At 49.1% G+C, this 11,584-nt stretch overlaps 1 protein-coding gene across 1 annotated transcript in view; it reads right to left on the reverse strand.

Moving 5' to 3' along the window:
• LOC147116133 (lactosylceramide 4-alpha-galactosyltransferase-like) overlaps positions 1-3,654 on the reverse strand; it is a 47,205-nt gene extending 43,551 nt beyond the window's left edge. Inside the window, exon 1 of the mRNA XM_085990887.1 lies at positions 2,599-3,654. The gene's annotated coding sequence lies outside the window, so the exon portion shown is untranslated. The remainder of the gene's footprint in view (positions 1-2,598) is intronic.
• Positions 3,655-11,584: the final 7,930 nt, after the last annotated feature.

Genomic DNA, 11,584 nt, shown 5'->3' on the forward strand with positions numbered 1-11,584 from the left:
TTGAGGGCTATTTCTCTTTAAAAAGTAGCCCATGTGTGAAATAAATGAACTGTGAAGAGCAGTTGTATTGGGGTTAGGAGGGTACAAATCTCCGAGCTACAGTGGCCAACAGGGACGATTTGTCAATCACCCAATACGTCTAAAGTTGAGGAAGAACAGAAATAAACCACGTCCACTACTAGATGGTTCATCAGTGCTGTCCTAACCATTAGGAATATTGTACCTTATAGTGACTGCTTCATCCAGCCAACTATCTCCATACCTGTGGCAGCCAGAGAACATCATCATTTCTGTATGTTGGAGGGTGGCTCATGGGCGTTGCTGTTCCATCAGACAGGAGGCACATGGCCTATTAAATAGAGAGGTTCTGTGTTTGAACTGGACTGTCATTAATCAGCCAGCATGGTGTCAAGTCAACACGGTTTAGAAAAAACAGATTACATTGACAGCAGTTTTCTCCTCTCCCCATTCCCTCATCACTCATAACATGTTTGTTTTCTTTTCCAAACAACTTGCTTGGCAATTCTAACCCCCACACCGTCATGTCACAGAAATTACAGCAGAGAAGGAGGCTTTGAAAGGCACTATATAAATGCAAGTTCTTTCTTTTAAACAAGGCTTCCAATAACTACCTGCATTACCCTTCTACTCACCCATCCACGCATCCTCTTAGACTCCATCACACCAGAGCTTCTGAAGGCTTCTTTTTTCCTCAGTCAAGACCTAATGAGTGTGCCGACTCTAGTGGCTCCATTTCTCATGTTTCTGCTCTCCCCCACTCTCTCTTTCTCAGCAATGACTGTCTATTTGACCTTCCACCCCACCAGCCTTCACTTTCACCACATCATATTCTGACCCCAGCACCAAGCACACTTTCACCTCCCTTCTCCACTTTCTGAAGGGCCTGTGCTCACTTAGATGCTCAAGCTCATTCCTCCACTTTCAATTGCTCTTCCTCAAGATGCAACACCTGTCAATTCACCTCTTTCTCACACTATTGCCCAGGACCCGAAACACTCCTTCCATGTGAGAAGACAGTTCCATCAATGCAAACCCCCATCTGCGGCCATTAAGGTGCAAAAGGAATGGGCGCAAAGGTGAAACATCAAGTCTTTCAGGCGGTTCCACAATCTCACACACAGCGGGGAACAGGCGAAGAATTGGAGCCACCCAGTTGTATGGGGCACAGGATCATAGAATTCTCATCAAATGTAACATCTGTCACCCACAGAATCATGTAATCACCACTGTTGAGCATATCTAGACACTAACAATTGCTTACACCACACACCTCGGTAACCTGCAAATACATTTCAAACCAATAATTCAGTACTAAACCTCCTGAATTTCAGTTCACCGTTTCCAGAACTCTTATCTTGTTTTCTTTCTAACCTGCTAAAAGTTCATTGATTCTCAGAGAAAATGGTTGTTTACAGCAGAGGATATTCAAAAATCAGACAAGTTGTGCTTTTGACAGTAGATAATCGTAGGGGAAAGCTGATATTTAAACACTGAAGAACCACCTGCACCATCAGGGCGAGATCAGGCTGCCAATGTCAAGCCAGCACTCAGTCTGATAGCCAGATTGGTAGTTCATAGGTGCCAACCAAAGTGACCAGTTTTTTGCACCACTCCCATCATTTGGGGCATTGACAGCAGTTGAAAGGACAGTGCTGGAGCCTGGCTGAACTCGCTCGGAAATGTCGAGCAGCAGCTGGAATATTGTTTCTGGAGCACATGCCCAGGGGTTGCAGTATCCTCACTGTATCTGGAATCTAGATTAAAGATTGCCAGGCTCAGTGCCTTGGTATTTTAAGTATTGCACATTAACCCCAAATCCATTTAAAAATAACACATCTTGCCCGACAAGAACAGACGTACCTAAAAGGCAGTGTAGAAGATCGTTCGAAACACACCAGCTTCAACAACCAACAGTAAATTCCTGCAAAAGTCTTCTTCAAAACACATAAAAGAGTGATAATCTTTACTTTCCAAAAACAGTTAAGGTTGGAAAAGGCAGGAACCTGAACTTGACTCTGCAGCAGAGACACGATTTCCACACATGGAAAACATGACAAACCGCTTCAGAAAAAAACCTGGCACAGCCCCAGCAACAGCAGCAACTCGCAAGAAAACATCAATGGACTAACGCCCCGACCAAGCTCAGTGCTGGGAGGGGGCTGAATTAGTTCAATTCCTTTTTCTTGCATTGGATTCCAGGATTAGACTGAGTGATTTGGAATCATATTTCTCAATCCATTCGTTTTTCTGCAAAAGCTGAATCCCAATGGCCTCTCGGGTGATTACGTTGTTTCTGCTGCTTTGTCCTTCCTCTTTCTTCTCCTCGTCACTGTCATAGGAACAGGAGGAGGCCATTCAGCCCCTCGATCCTGTTCCGCCATTCAATGAGATCATCGTTGATCTGTATCTTAACTCCATTTACCCGCCTCAACACCCTTACCCAACAAAAATCCATCATTCTCAGTATTGAAATTCTCAGAAAGGGAGACTGCTCCTCCCACCCCACTGTTTCCTTCCAGCAAAGCTACTCCATTCATAAATCCTAGCCGATTATGGCAGCAACCACACCCGCAATACCTGGCGCCTCAGAAACCGCTCCATTGGTCACATGGACTTGCCAGCGAGCACGCGCCGAGCACTGGGGTCGCGGTGCACCCTGGGTAGGCCCTGCTCCTGAAGTTTGTTGCGAGTCTGACGAAGGGAGAAACACAAACCGATGGGAGAATTGTGCGAGAGTCGTACTGACAGCAATCAAAATAAAATGACCACTCACTAGTGTCGCCAACTCTGGTTGGACGTATCCCTGGAGGTGTCATCACATGACCTCTTGTCGCCAACCACCCCGCCCCCAGACACTTGCCATTGGTCACCCATGTCCGCCCTTGTGGTGCCCCACCTACCAATCAGAAAGCAGACTCTTCCATTACCCAATTGGGTGGTTCTCGGCTCTCGGCCAAACATCCTTTCTCCCCATATCCAATAAATAATAAACAAAAGTGTTCCAAGATTTTTTTTTTTTTTTTTTTTAAAGCACCAATTTTGGAATGCCCCTATGATATTTTTCCAGAGTTTGTGGCAGCAGAGCTCTGGAGATTAGTCTTCAATTCTGGAGGGTTGGCAAACCGAATGCTCACTCAAAAAGCAAGTGGCTGCTAACTTCGCTTCTCTCGGAATCGAACGCGACGACTTACGTCATCCTTCGCAGTTTTATTTAATACATTTTGTGCAGCTTGCGGAGGGTTACTGGATGGGTGACTTGAAGAAAGTGGAACAATCTAACTCAGCTGGGAGAAGAGAATTTACAAGACTCCTTCCACTCTACCGGAAGCGAGCCCTTGGGACTTCCCCAGAATCTGAACCATACACAAGGGCCCGTAGCGGCAGCAGCTGGTGCTGTGACCAAAGAAAGCAGCAGTGCACTTAATACCAGCAGATCACTGCTGCCAGATCGCTGAGAGAGAGAGATAGAGAGCGCGCAGAGAGAGAGCACAAAGAGATAGAGAGCGCGCAGAGAGAGAGAGAGCGTAAAGAGAGAGAGAGCGTAAAGAGAGAGAGCATAGAGAGAGAGCGCAGAGAGAGAGAGAGAGCGTAGAGAGAGCATAGAGAGAGAGCGCAGGGAGAGAGAGCGCCCAGAGAGAGCGCTCAGAGAGAGAGAGAGAGCACAGAGAGAGAGCGCTCAGAGAGAGAGAGCGCTCAGAGAGAGTGAGAGAGCGCGCTGAGAGAGAGAGAGAGCGCTCAGAGAGAGAGCACAGAGAGAGAGCGCTCAGAGAGAGGGAGAGAGCGCTGAGAGAGAGAGTGCTCAGAGAGAGAGCAGAAAGAGATAGTGAGCGCTCAGAGAGCACAAAGAGATAGAGAGCGCTCAGAGAGAGCACACAGAGATAGAGAGCGTGCAGAGAGAGATAGAGAGCGTAAAGAGAGAGAGAGCGTAAAGAGAGAGAGAGCGTAAAGAGAGAGAGAGCATAGAGAAAGAGAGAGCGCAGAGATCGAGAGAGCGCCCAGAGAGAGCGCTCAGAGAGAGAGAGAGAGCACAGAGAGAAAGCGCTCAGAGAGAGAGAGCGCTCAGAGAGAGCGAGAGAGCGAGAGCGCTGAGAGAGAGAGCGCTCAGAGAGAGAGCGGAGAGAGAGAGCGCTCAGAGAGAGAGCGCTCAGAGAGAGAGAGAGCGCAGAGAGAGAGAGAGCGCAGAGAGAGAGAGCGCAAAGAGAGAGCACAGAGAGAGAGAGCGCAGAGAGAGCGCGCAGAGAGAGAGCGCAGAGAGCGCAAAGAGAGAGCGCGCAGAGAGAGAGAGAGCGCAGAGAGCGAGCGAGCGCAAAGAGAGAGAGCGCAGAGAGAGAGAGCGTGCAGAGAGAGAGCGCAGAGAGAGAGCGCAGAGAGAGAGCACAGAGAGAGAGAGCGCAGAGAGAGCGCGCAGACAGAGAGCGCAGAGAGAGAGCACAGAGAGAGCACAAAGAGAGAGCGCGCAGAGAGAGAGAGAGCGCAGAGAGCGAGCGAGCGCAAAGAGAGAGAGCGCGCAGAGAGAGAGCGCGCAGAGAGAGAGCGCAGAGAGAGAGCGCAGAGAGAGAGCGCAGAGAGAGAGCGCAGAGAGAGAGCGCAGAGAGCGAGCGCAGAGAGAGAGAGCGCAGAGAGAGAGAGCGAGCGCAAACAGAGAGAGCGCACGCAAAGAGAGAGAGAGCGCGCAGAGAGAGGGAGCGCAGAGAGAGAGAGCGTGCAAAGAAAGAGAGAGAGCGGTCTCAGAGAGAGAGAGCGGTCTCAGAGAGAGAGAGAGCGGGCTCAGAGAGAGAGAGAGCACGTAAAGAAAGAGAGAGAGCACGTAAAGAAAGAGAGAGAGCGGGCTCAGAGAGAGAGAGAGCGCAAAGAGAGAGAGAGAGGAAAGAGAGAGAAAGCGCAAAGAGAAGAGAGAGCGCAGAGAGAGAGAACGTAGAGAGAGCGCAAAGAGAGAGAGCGCGCTGAGAGAGAGCGCCGAGAGAGCGCGAGCACACAGAGAGCGCACTGAGAGAGAGCGCAGAGAGAGAGCGCAGAGAGAGAGAGAGCGCAAAGAGAGAGAGAGCGCAAAGAGAGAGAGAGCGCAGAGAGAGAGAGCGCAGAGAGGGAGAGAGCGCAAAGAGAGAGAGAGCGCAAAGAGAGAGCGCAGAGAGAGAGAGCGCAGAGAGAGCGCGCAGAGAGAGAGAGAGCGCAGAGAGAGCACAGAGAGAGCGCAAAGAGAGAGCGCGCAGAGAGAGAGAGTGCAGAGAGCGAGCGAGCGCAGAGAGAGCGCAAAGAGAGAGAGCGCAGAGAGAGAGCGCAGAGAGAGAGCGCAGAGAGAGAGCGCAGAGAGAGTGCGCAGAGAGAGAGCGCAGAGAGAGAGCGCAGAGAGAGAGAGCGCAGAGAGAGAGAGCGCAGAGAGAGCGCAGAGAGAGAGAGCGCAGAGAGAGAGAGAGAGCGCAGAGAGAGAGAGCGAGCGCAAACAGAGAGAGCGCACGCAAAGAGAGAGAGCGCGCAGAGAGAGGGAGCGCAGAGAGAGAGAGCGTGCAAAGAAAGAGAGCGGTCTCAGAGAGTGAGAGAGCGCAAAGAGAGAGAGAGAGGAAAGAGAGAGAAAGCGCAAAGAGAAGAGAGAGCGCAGAGAGAGAGAACGCAGAGAGAGAGAACGCAGAGAGAGCGCAAAGAGAGAGAGAGACCTACTCGACAAATACTGCCAAAATTGGGCTCTAACAGTAAATCTAAAGAAAACCAACATCATGATTTTTCAGAAAAGACCCAGATGTCAGGAAAACAAATACTAGTTTACCCTCAGTGATACCACTATAGTACACACTATGAGCTACACCTACCTTGGTCTAACTATTACAGCATCAGGGAGCTTCAGCATAGCAGTGAATGCACTAAAAGAAAAAGCCCGAAGAGCCCTATATGCAATAAAAAGAAAATTCTACAACATCCAAATCCCAATCAAAATCTGGCTCAAAATATTTGACAGCATAATCCTGCCCATTGCACTGTACGGTAGTGAAGTATGGGGCCCGCTAAATCACCAAAGCTACACTAAATGGGAAAAACACACAATAGAAGCCCTACATGCAGAATTCTGCCGAAGCATCCTTCGCACCCAAAGAAAAACGCCAACAAATGCATGCAGAGCCGAACTAGGCAGATACCCACTGATAATAAACATCCAAAAACGAGCACTAAACTTCCTAAATCACCTCAAATCTAGCTCCCCAGACACCCTTCATTTCAAAGCCTTTCAGACCCAAGAGCTAAACCCAGAAAAGAGTCCCCTGAGTCAGCTGCTACTGAAACTAAGTACTCAGCCGGACCCTGACCAGCCCCAGACCAACACAGCCGTCCAAACACCAATCCGAGTGAACCAAATCATTAAAAAATGCAAAGAAACCTACCTGGAACATTGGAACAAAATAACCGAAAGCCAAAGCAGATTAGAATGTTACCGGGCCCTAAAAAGAGAATATAAACTGGCAGACTACCTCACGACCATCAGAGACACAAAACAGAGACAGACCCTCACCAGGTACAGACTAAGCGACCACCAACTGGAAATTGAAAAAGGCAGATACAAGAAATCCTGGCAGCCTAGAGAGAATAGAATATGCGATCAATGTCTGGCTGGCGAGGTTGAAACAGAAATGCATTTCCTCCTAAAATGCGAAAAATTCAACACATCAAGAAACATATTATTCAACAAGCTAAGCCAAACAACCCCAGATTTCAAGGAATTGGATGATCTGTCAAAATTGAGATTAGTCCTAGGAGAAGGAGACAGACCATACCTTGGGGCCAAATATGTAACAACATGTCACAACCTGAGGACTGTTTAAAAGTAAGACTGTTTAAAATTAATATTGAACGTACCAAATGAAGTAGAAAGACTGTTTAAAATTAATATTGTTTAAAAGTAATATTGTATGTACCCAACAAATGTCAAATCGATTGACACCTACAGAATGTTGGAAAACTGTACCTTTTTGCTATGTAAGCTTTGGCAATATGGTTCTCTGTAAACTTTCATGCCAATAAAGCATTTGAACTGAACTGAACTGAACTGAGAGAGAGCGCCGAGAGAGCGCGAGCACACAGAGCGCACTGAGAGAGAGCGCGCTGAGAGAGAAAGAGCGCGCCGAGAGTGTGCGCGCTGAGAGAGAGAGCGCGCTGAGAGAGAGCATGCTCAGAGAGAGAGAGCGCTGAGAGAGACAACGTGCGCTGATAGAGCAAGAGCGCGCTGAGAGAGAAAGAGCGCGCTGAGAGAGAAAGAGCGCACTGAGAGTGTGCGCGCTGAGAGAGAGAGAGCGCGCTGAGAGAGAGCGCCGAGAGAGCGCGAGCACACAGAGAGCGCACTGAGAGAGAGCGCAGAGAGAGAGCGCAGAGAGAGAGAGAGCGCAAAGAGAGAGAGAGCGCAAAGAGAGAGAGAGCGCAGAGAGAGAGAGCGCAGAGAGGGAGAGAGCGCAAAGAGAGAGAGAGCGCAAAGAGAGAGCGCAGAGAGAGAGAGCGCAGAGAGAGCGCGCAGAGAGAGAGAGAGCGCAGAGAGAGCACAGAGAGAGCGCAAAGAGAGAGCGCGCAGAGAGAGAGAGTGCAGAGAGCGAGCGAGCGCAGAGAGAGCGCAAAGAGAGAGAGCGCAGAGAGAGAGCGCAGAGAGAGAGCGCAGAGAGAGAGCGCAGAGAGAGTGCGCAGAGAGAGAGCGCAGAGAGAGAGCGCAGAGAGAGAGAGCGCAGAGAGAGAGAGCGCAGAGAGAGCGCAGAGAGAGAGAGCGCAGAGAGAGAGAGAGAGCGCAGAGAGAGAGAGCGAGCGCAAACAGAGAGAGCGCACGCAAAGAGAGAGAGCGCGCAGAGAGAGGGAGCGCAGAGAGAGAGAGCGTGCAAAGAAAGAGAGCGGTCTCAGAGAGTGAGAGAGCGCAAAGAGAGAGAGAGAGGAAAGAGAGAGAAAGCGCAAAGAGAAGAGAGAGCGCAGAGAGAGAGAACGCAGAGAGAGAGAACGCAGAGAGAGCGCAAAGAGAGAGAGAGACCTACTCGACAAATACTGCCAAAATTGGGCTCTAACAGTAAATCTAAAGAAAACCAACATCATGATTTTTCAGAAAAGACCCAGATGTCAGGAAAACAAATACTAGTTTACCCTCAGTGATACCACTATAGTACACACTATGAGCTACACCTACCTTGGTCTAACTATTACAGCATCAGGGAGCTTCAGCATAGCAGTGAATGCACTAAAAGAAAAAGCCCGAAGAGCCCTATATGCAATAAAAAGAAAATTCTACAACATCCAAATCCCAATCAAAATCTGGCTCAAAATATTTGACAGCATAATCCTGCCCATTGCACTGTACGGTAGTGAAGTATGGGGCCCGCTAAATCACCAAAGCTACACTAAATGGGAAAAACACACAATAGAAGCCCTACATGCAGAATTCTGCCGAAGCATCCTTCGCACCCAAAGAAAAACGCCAACAAATGCATGCAGAGCCGAACTAGGCAGATACCCACTGATAATAAACATCCAAAAACGAGCACTAAACTTCCTAAATCACCTCAAATCTAGCTCCCCAGACACCCTTCATTTCAAAGCCTTTCAGACCCAAGAGCTAAACCCAGAAAAGAGTCCCCTGAGTCAGCTGCTACTGAAACTAAGTACTCAGCCGGACCCTGACCAGCCCCAGACCAACACAGCCGTCCAAACACCAATCCGAGTGAACCAAATCATTAAAAAATGCAAAGAAACCTACCTGGAACATTGGAACAAAATAACCGAAAGCCAAAGCAGATTAGAATGTTACCGGGCCCTAAAAAGAGAATATAAACTGGCAGACTACCTCACGACCATCAGAGACACAAAACAGAGACAGACCCTCACCAGGTACAGACTAAGCGACCACCAACTGGAAATTGAAAAAGGCAGATACAAGAAATCCTGGCAGCCTAGAGAGAATAGAATATGCGATCAATGTCTGGCTGGCGAGGTTGAAACAGAAATGCATTTCCTCCTAAAATGCGAAAAATTCAACACATCAAGAAACATATTATTCAACAAGCTAAGCCAAACAACCCCAGATTTCAAGGAATTGGATGATCTGTCAAAATTGAGATTAGTCCTAGGAGAAGGAGACAGACCATACCTTGGGGCCAAATATGTAACAACATGTCACAACCTGAGGACTGTTTAAAAGTAAGACTGTTTAAAATTAATATTGAACGTACCAAATGAAGTAGAAAGACTGTTTAAAATTAATATTGTTTAAAAGTAATATTGTATGTACCCAACAAATGTCAAATCGATTGACACCTACAGAATGTTGGAAAACTGTACCTTTTTGCTATGTAAGCTTTGGCAATATGGTTCTCTGTAAACTTTCATGCCAATAAAGCATTTGAACTGAACTGAACTGAACTGAGAGAGAGCGCCGAGAGAGCGCGAGCACACAGAGCGCACTGAGAGAGAGCGCGCTGAGAGAGAAAGAGCGCGCCGAGAGTGTGCGCGCTGAGAGAGAGAGCGCGCTGAGAGAGAGCATGCTCAGAGAGAGAGAGCGCTGAGAGAGACAACGTGCGCTGATAGAGCAAGAGCGCGCTGAGAGAGAAAGAGCGCGCTGAGAGAGAAAGAGCGCACTGAGAGTGTGCGCGCTGAGAGAGAGAGAGAGCGCTGAGAGGGAGCGCGCTGAGCGAGAGAGAGCGCGCTGAGAGAGAGAGAGAGCGCTGAGAGAGAGAGAGCGCTGAGAGAGAGAGAGAGCGCTGAGGGAGAGAGAGAGCGCTGAGGGAGAGAGAGAGCGCTGAGGGAGAGAGAGAGCGCTGAGGGAGAGAGAGAGCGCTGAGAGAGAGAGAGCGCGCTGAGAGAGAGAGAGCGCTGAGAGAGAGAGCGCGCTGAGAGAGAGAGCGCTGAGAGAGAGAGAGAGCGCTGAGAGAGAGAGAGAGAGAGCGCTGAGAGAGAGAGAGAGCGCTGAGAGAGAGAGCACTCAGAGAGAGAGAGCGCTGAGAGAGAGAGAGCGCGCTGAGAGAGAGCGCGCTGAGGGAGAGAGAGCGCGCTGAGGGAGAGAGAGCGCTGAGAGAGAGAGAGAGGCTAGAGAGACACCCTTCATTTCAAAGCCTTTCAGACCCAAGAGCTAAACCCAGAAAAGAGTCCCCTGAGTCAGCTGCTACTGAAACTAAGTACTCAGCCGGACCCTGACCAGCCCCAGACCAACACAGCCGTCCAAACACCAATCCGAGTGAACCAAATCATTAAACAATGCAAAGAAACCTACCTGGAACATTGGAACAAAATAACCGAAAGCCAAAGCAGATTAGAATGTTACCGGGCCCTAAAAAGAGAATATAAACTGGCAGACTACCTCACGACCATCAGAGACACAAAACAGAGACAGACCCTCACCAGGTACAGACTAAGCAACCACCAACTGGAAATTGAAAAAGGCAGATACAAGAAATCCTGGCAGCCTAGAGAGAATAGAATATGCGATCAATGTCTGGCCGGCGAGGTTGAAACAGAAATGCATTTCCTCCTAAAATGCGAAAAATTCAACACATCAAGAAACATATTATTCAACAAGCTAAGCCAAACAACCCCAGATTTCAAGGAATTGGATGACCTGTCAAAATTGAGATAAGTCCTAGGAGAAGGAGACAGACCATACCTTGGGGCCAAATATGTAACAACATGTCACAACCTGAGGACTGTTTAAAATTAAGACTGTTTAAAATTAATATTGAACGTACCAAATGAAGTACAAAGACTGTTTAAAATTAATATTGTTTAAAAGTAATATTGTATGTACCCAACAAATGTCAAATCGATTGACACCTACAGAATGTTGGAAAACTGTACCTTTTTGCTTTGGCAATATGGTTCTCTGTAAACTTTCATGCCAAGAAAGCATTTGAATTGGAAATTGGAATTGGAATTGGAGAGAGCGCTGAGAGAGAGAGAGAGCGCTGAGAGAGAGCGCTGAGAGAGAGCGCCGAGAGAGAGAGCGCTGAGAGAGAGCGCTGAGAGAGAGAGAGCGCTGAGAGAGAGAGCGCTGAGAGAGAGAGCGCTGAGAGAGAGAGCGCGCTGAGAGAGAGCGAGAGAGAGCGCTGAGAGAGAGCGCTGAGAGAGAGAGAGCGCTGAGAGAGAGAGAGCGCTGAGAGAGAGAGAGCGCTGAGAGAGAGAGAGCGCTGAGAGAGAGAGAGCCCTGAGAGAGAGAGAGCGCTGAGAGAGAGAGAGCGCTCGGAGAGAGAGAGCGCTGGGAGAGAGAGAGCGCTGAGAGAGAGAGAGCGCTGAGAGAGCGCTGAGAGAGCGCTGAGAGAGAGCGCTGAGAGAGAGCGAGAGCGCTGAGAGAGAGTGCTGAGAGAGAGAGAGCGCTGAGAGAGAGAGCGAGCGCTGAGAGAGAGCGCTGAGAGAGAGAGACAGAGCGCTGAGAGAGAGAGCGCTGAGAGAGAGAGAGCGCTGAGAGAGAGAGAGCGCTGAGAGAGAGAGAGCGCTGAGAGAGAGCGCTGAGAGAGAGAGCGCTGAGAGAGAGAGCGCTGAGAGAGAGAGAGCGCTGAGAGAGAGAGAGCGCTGACAGAGAGAGAGAGCGCTGGCAGAGAGAGAGAGCGCTGACAGAGAGAGA

Source organism: Somniosus microcephalus, chromosome 6 (genome assembly GCF_052327205.1).
Source record: "Somniosus microcephalus isolate GS21.2 chromosome 6, FLI_Smic_1.0, whole genome shotgun sequence".
NCBI classification, from domain to species: domain Eukaryota; kingdom Metazoa; phylum Chordata; class Chondrichthyes; order Squaliformes; family Somniosidae; genus Somniosus; species Somniosus microcephalus.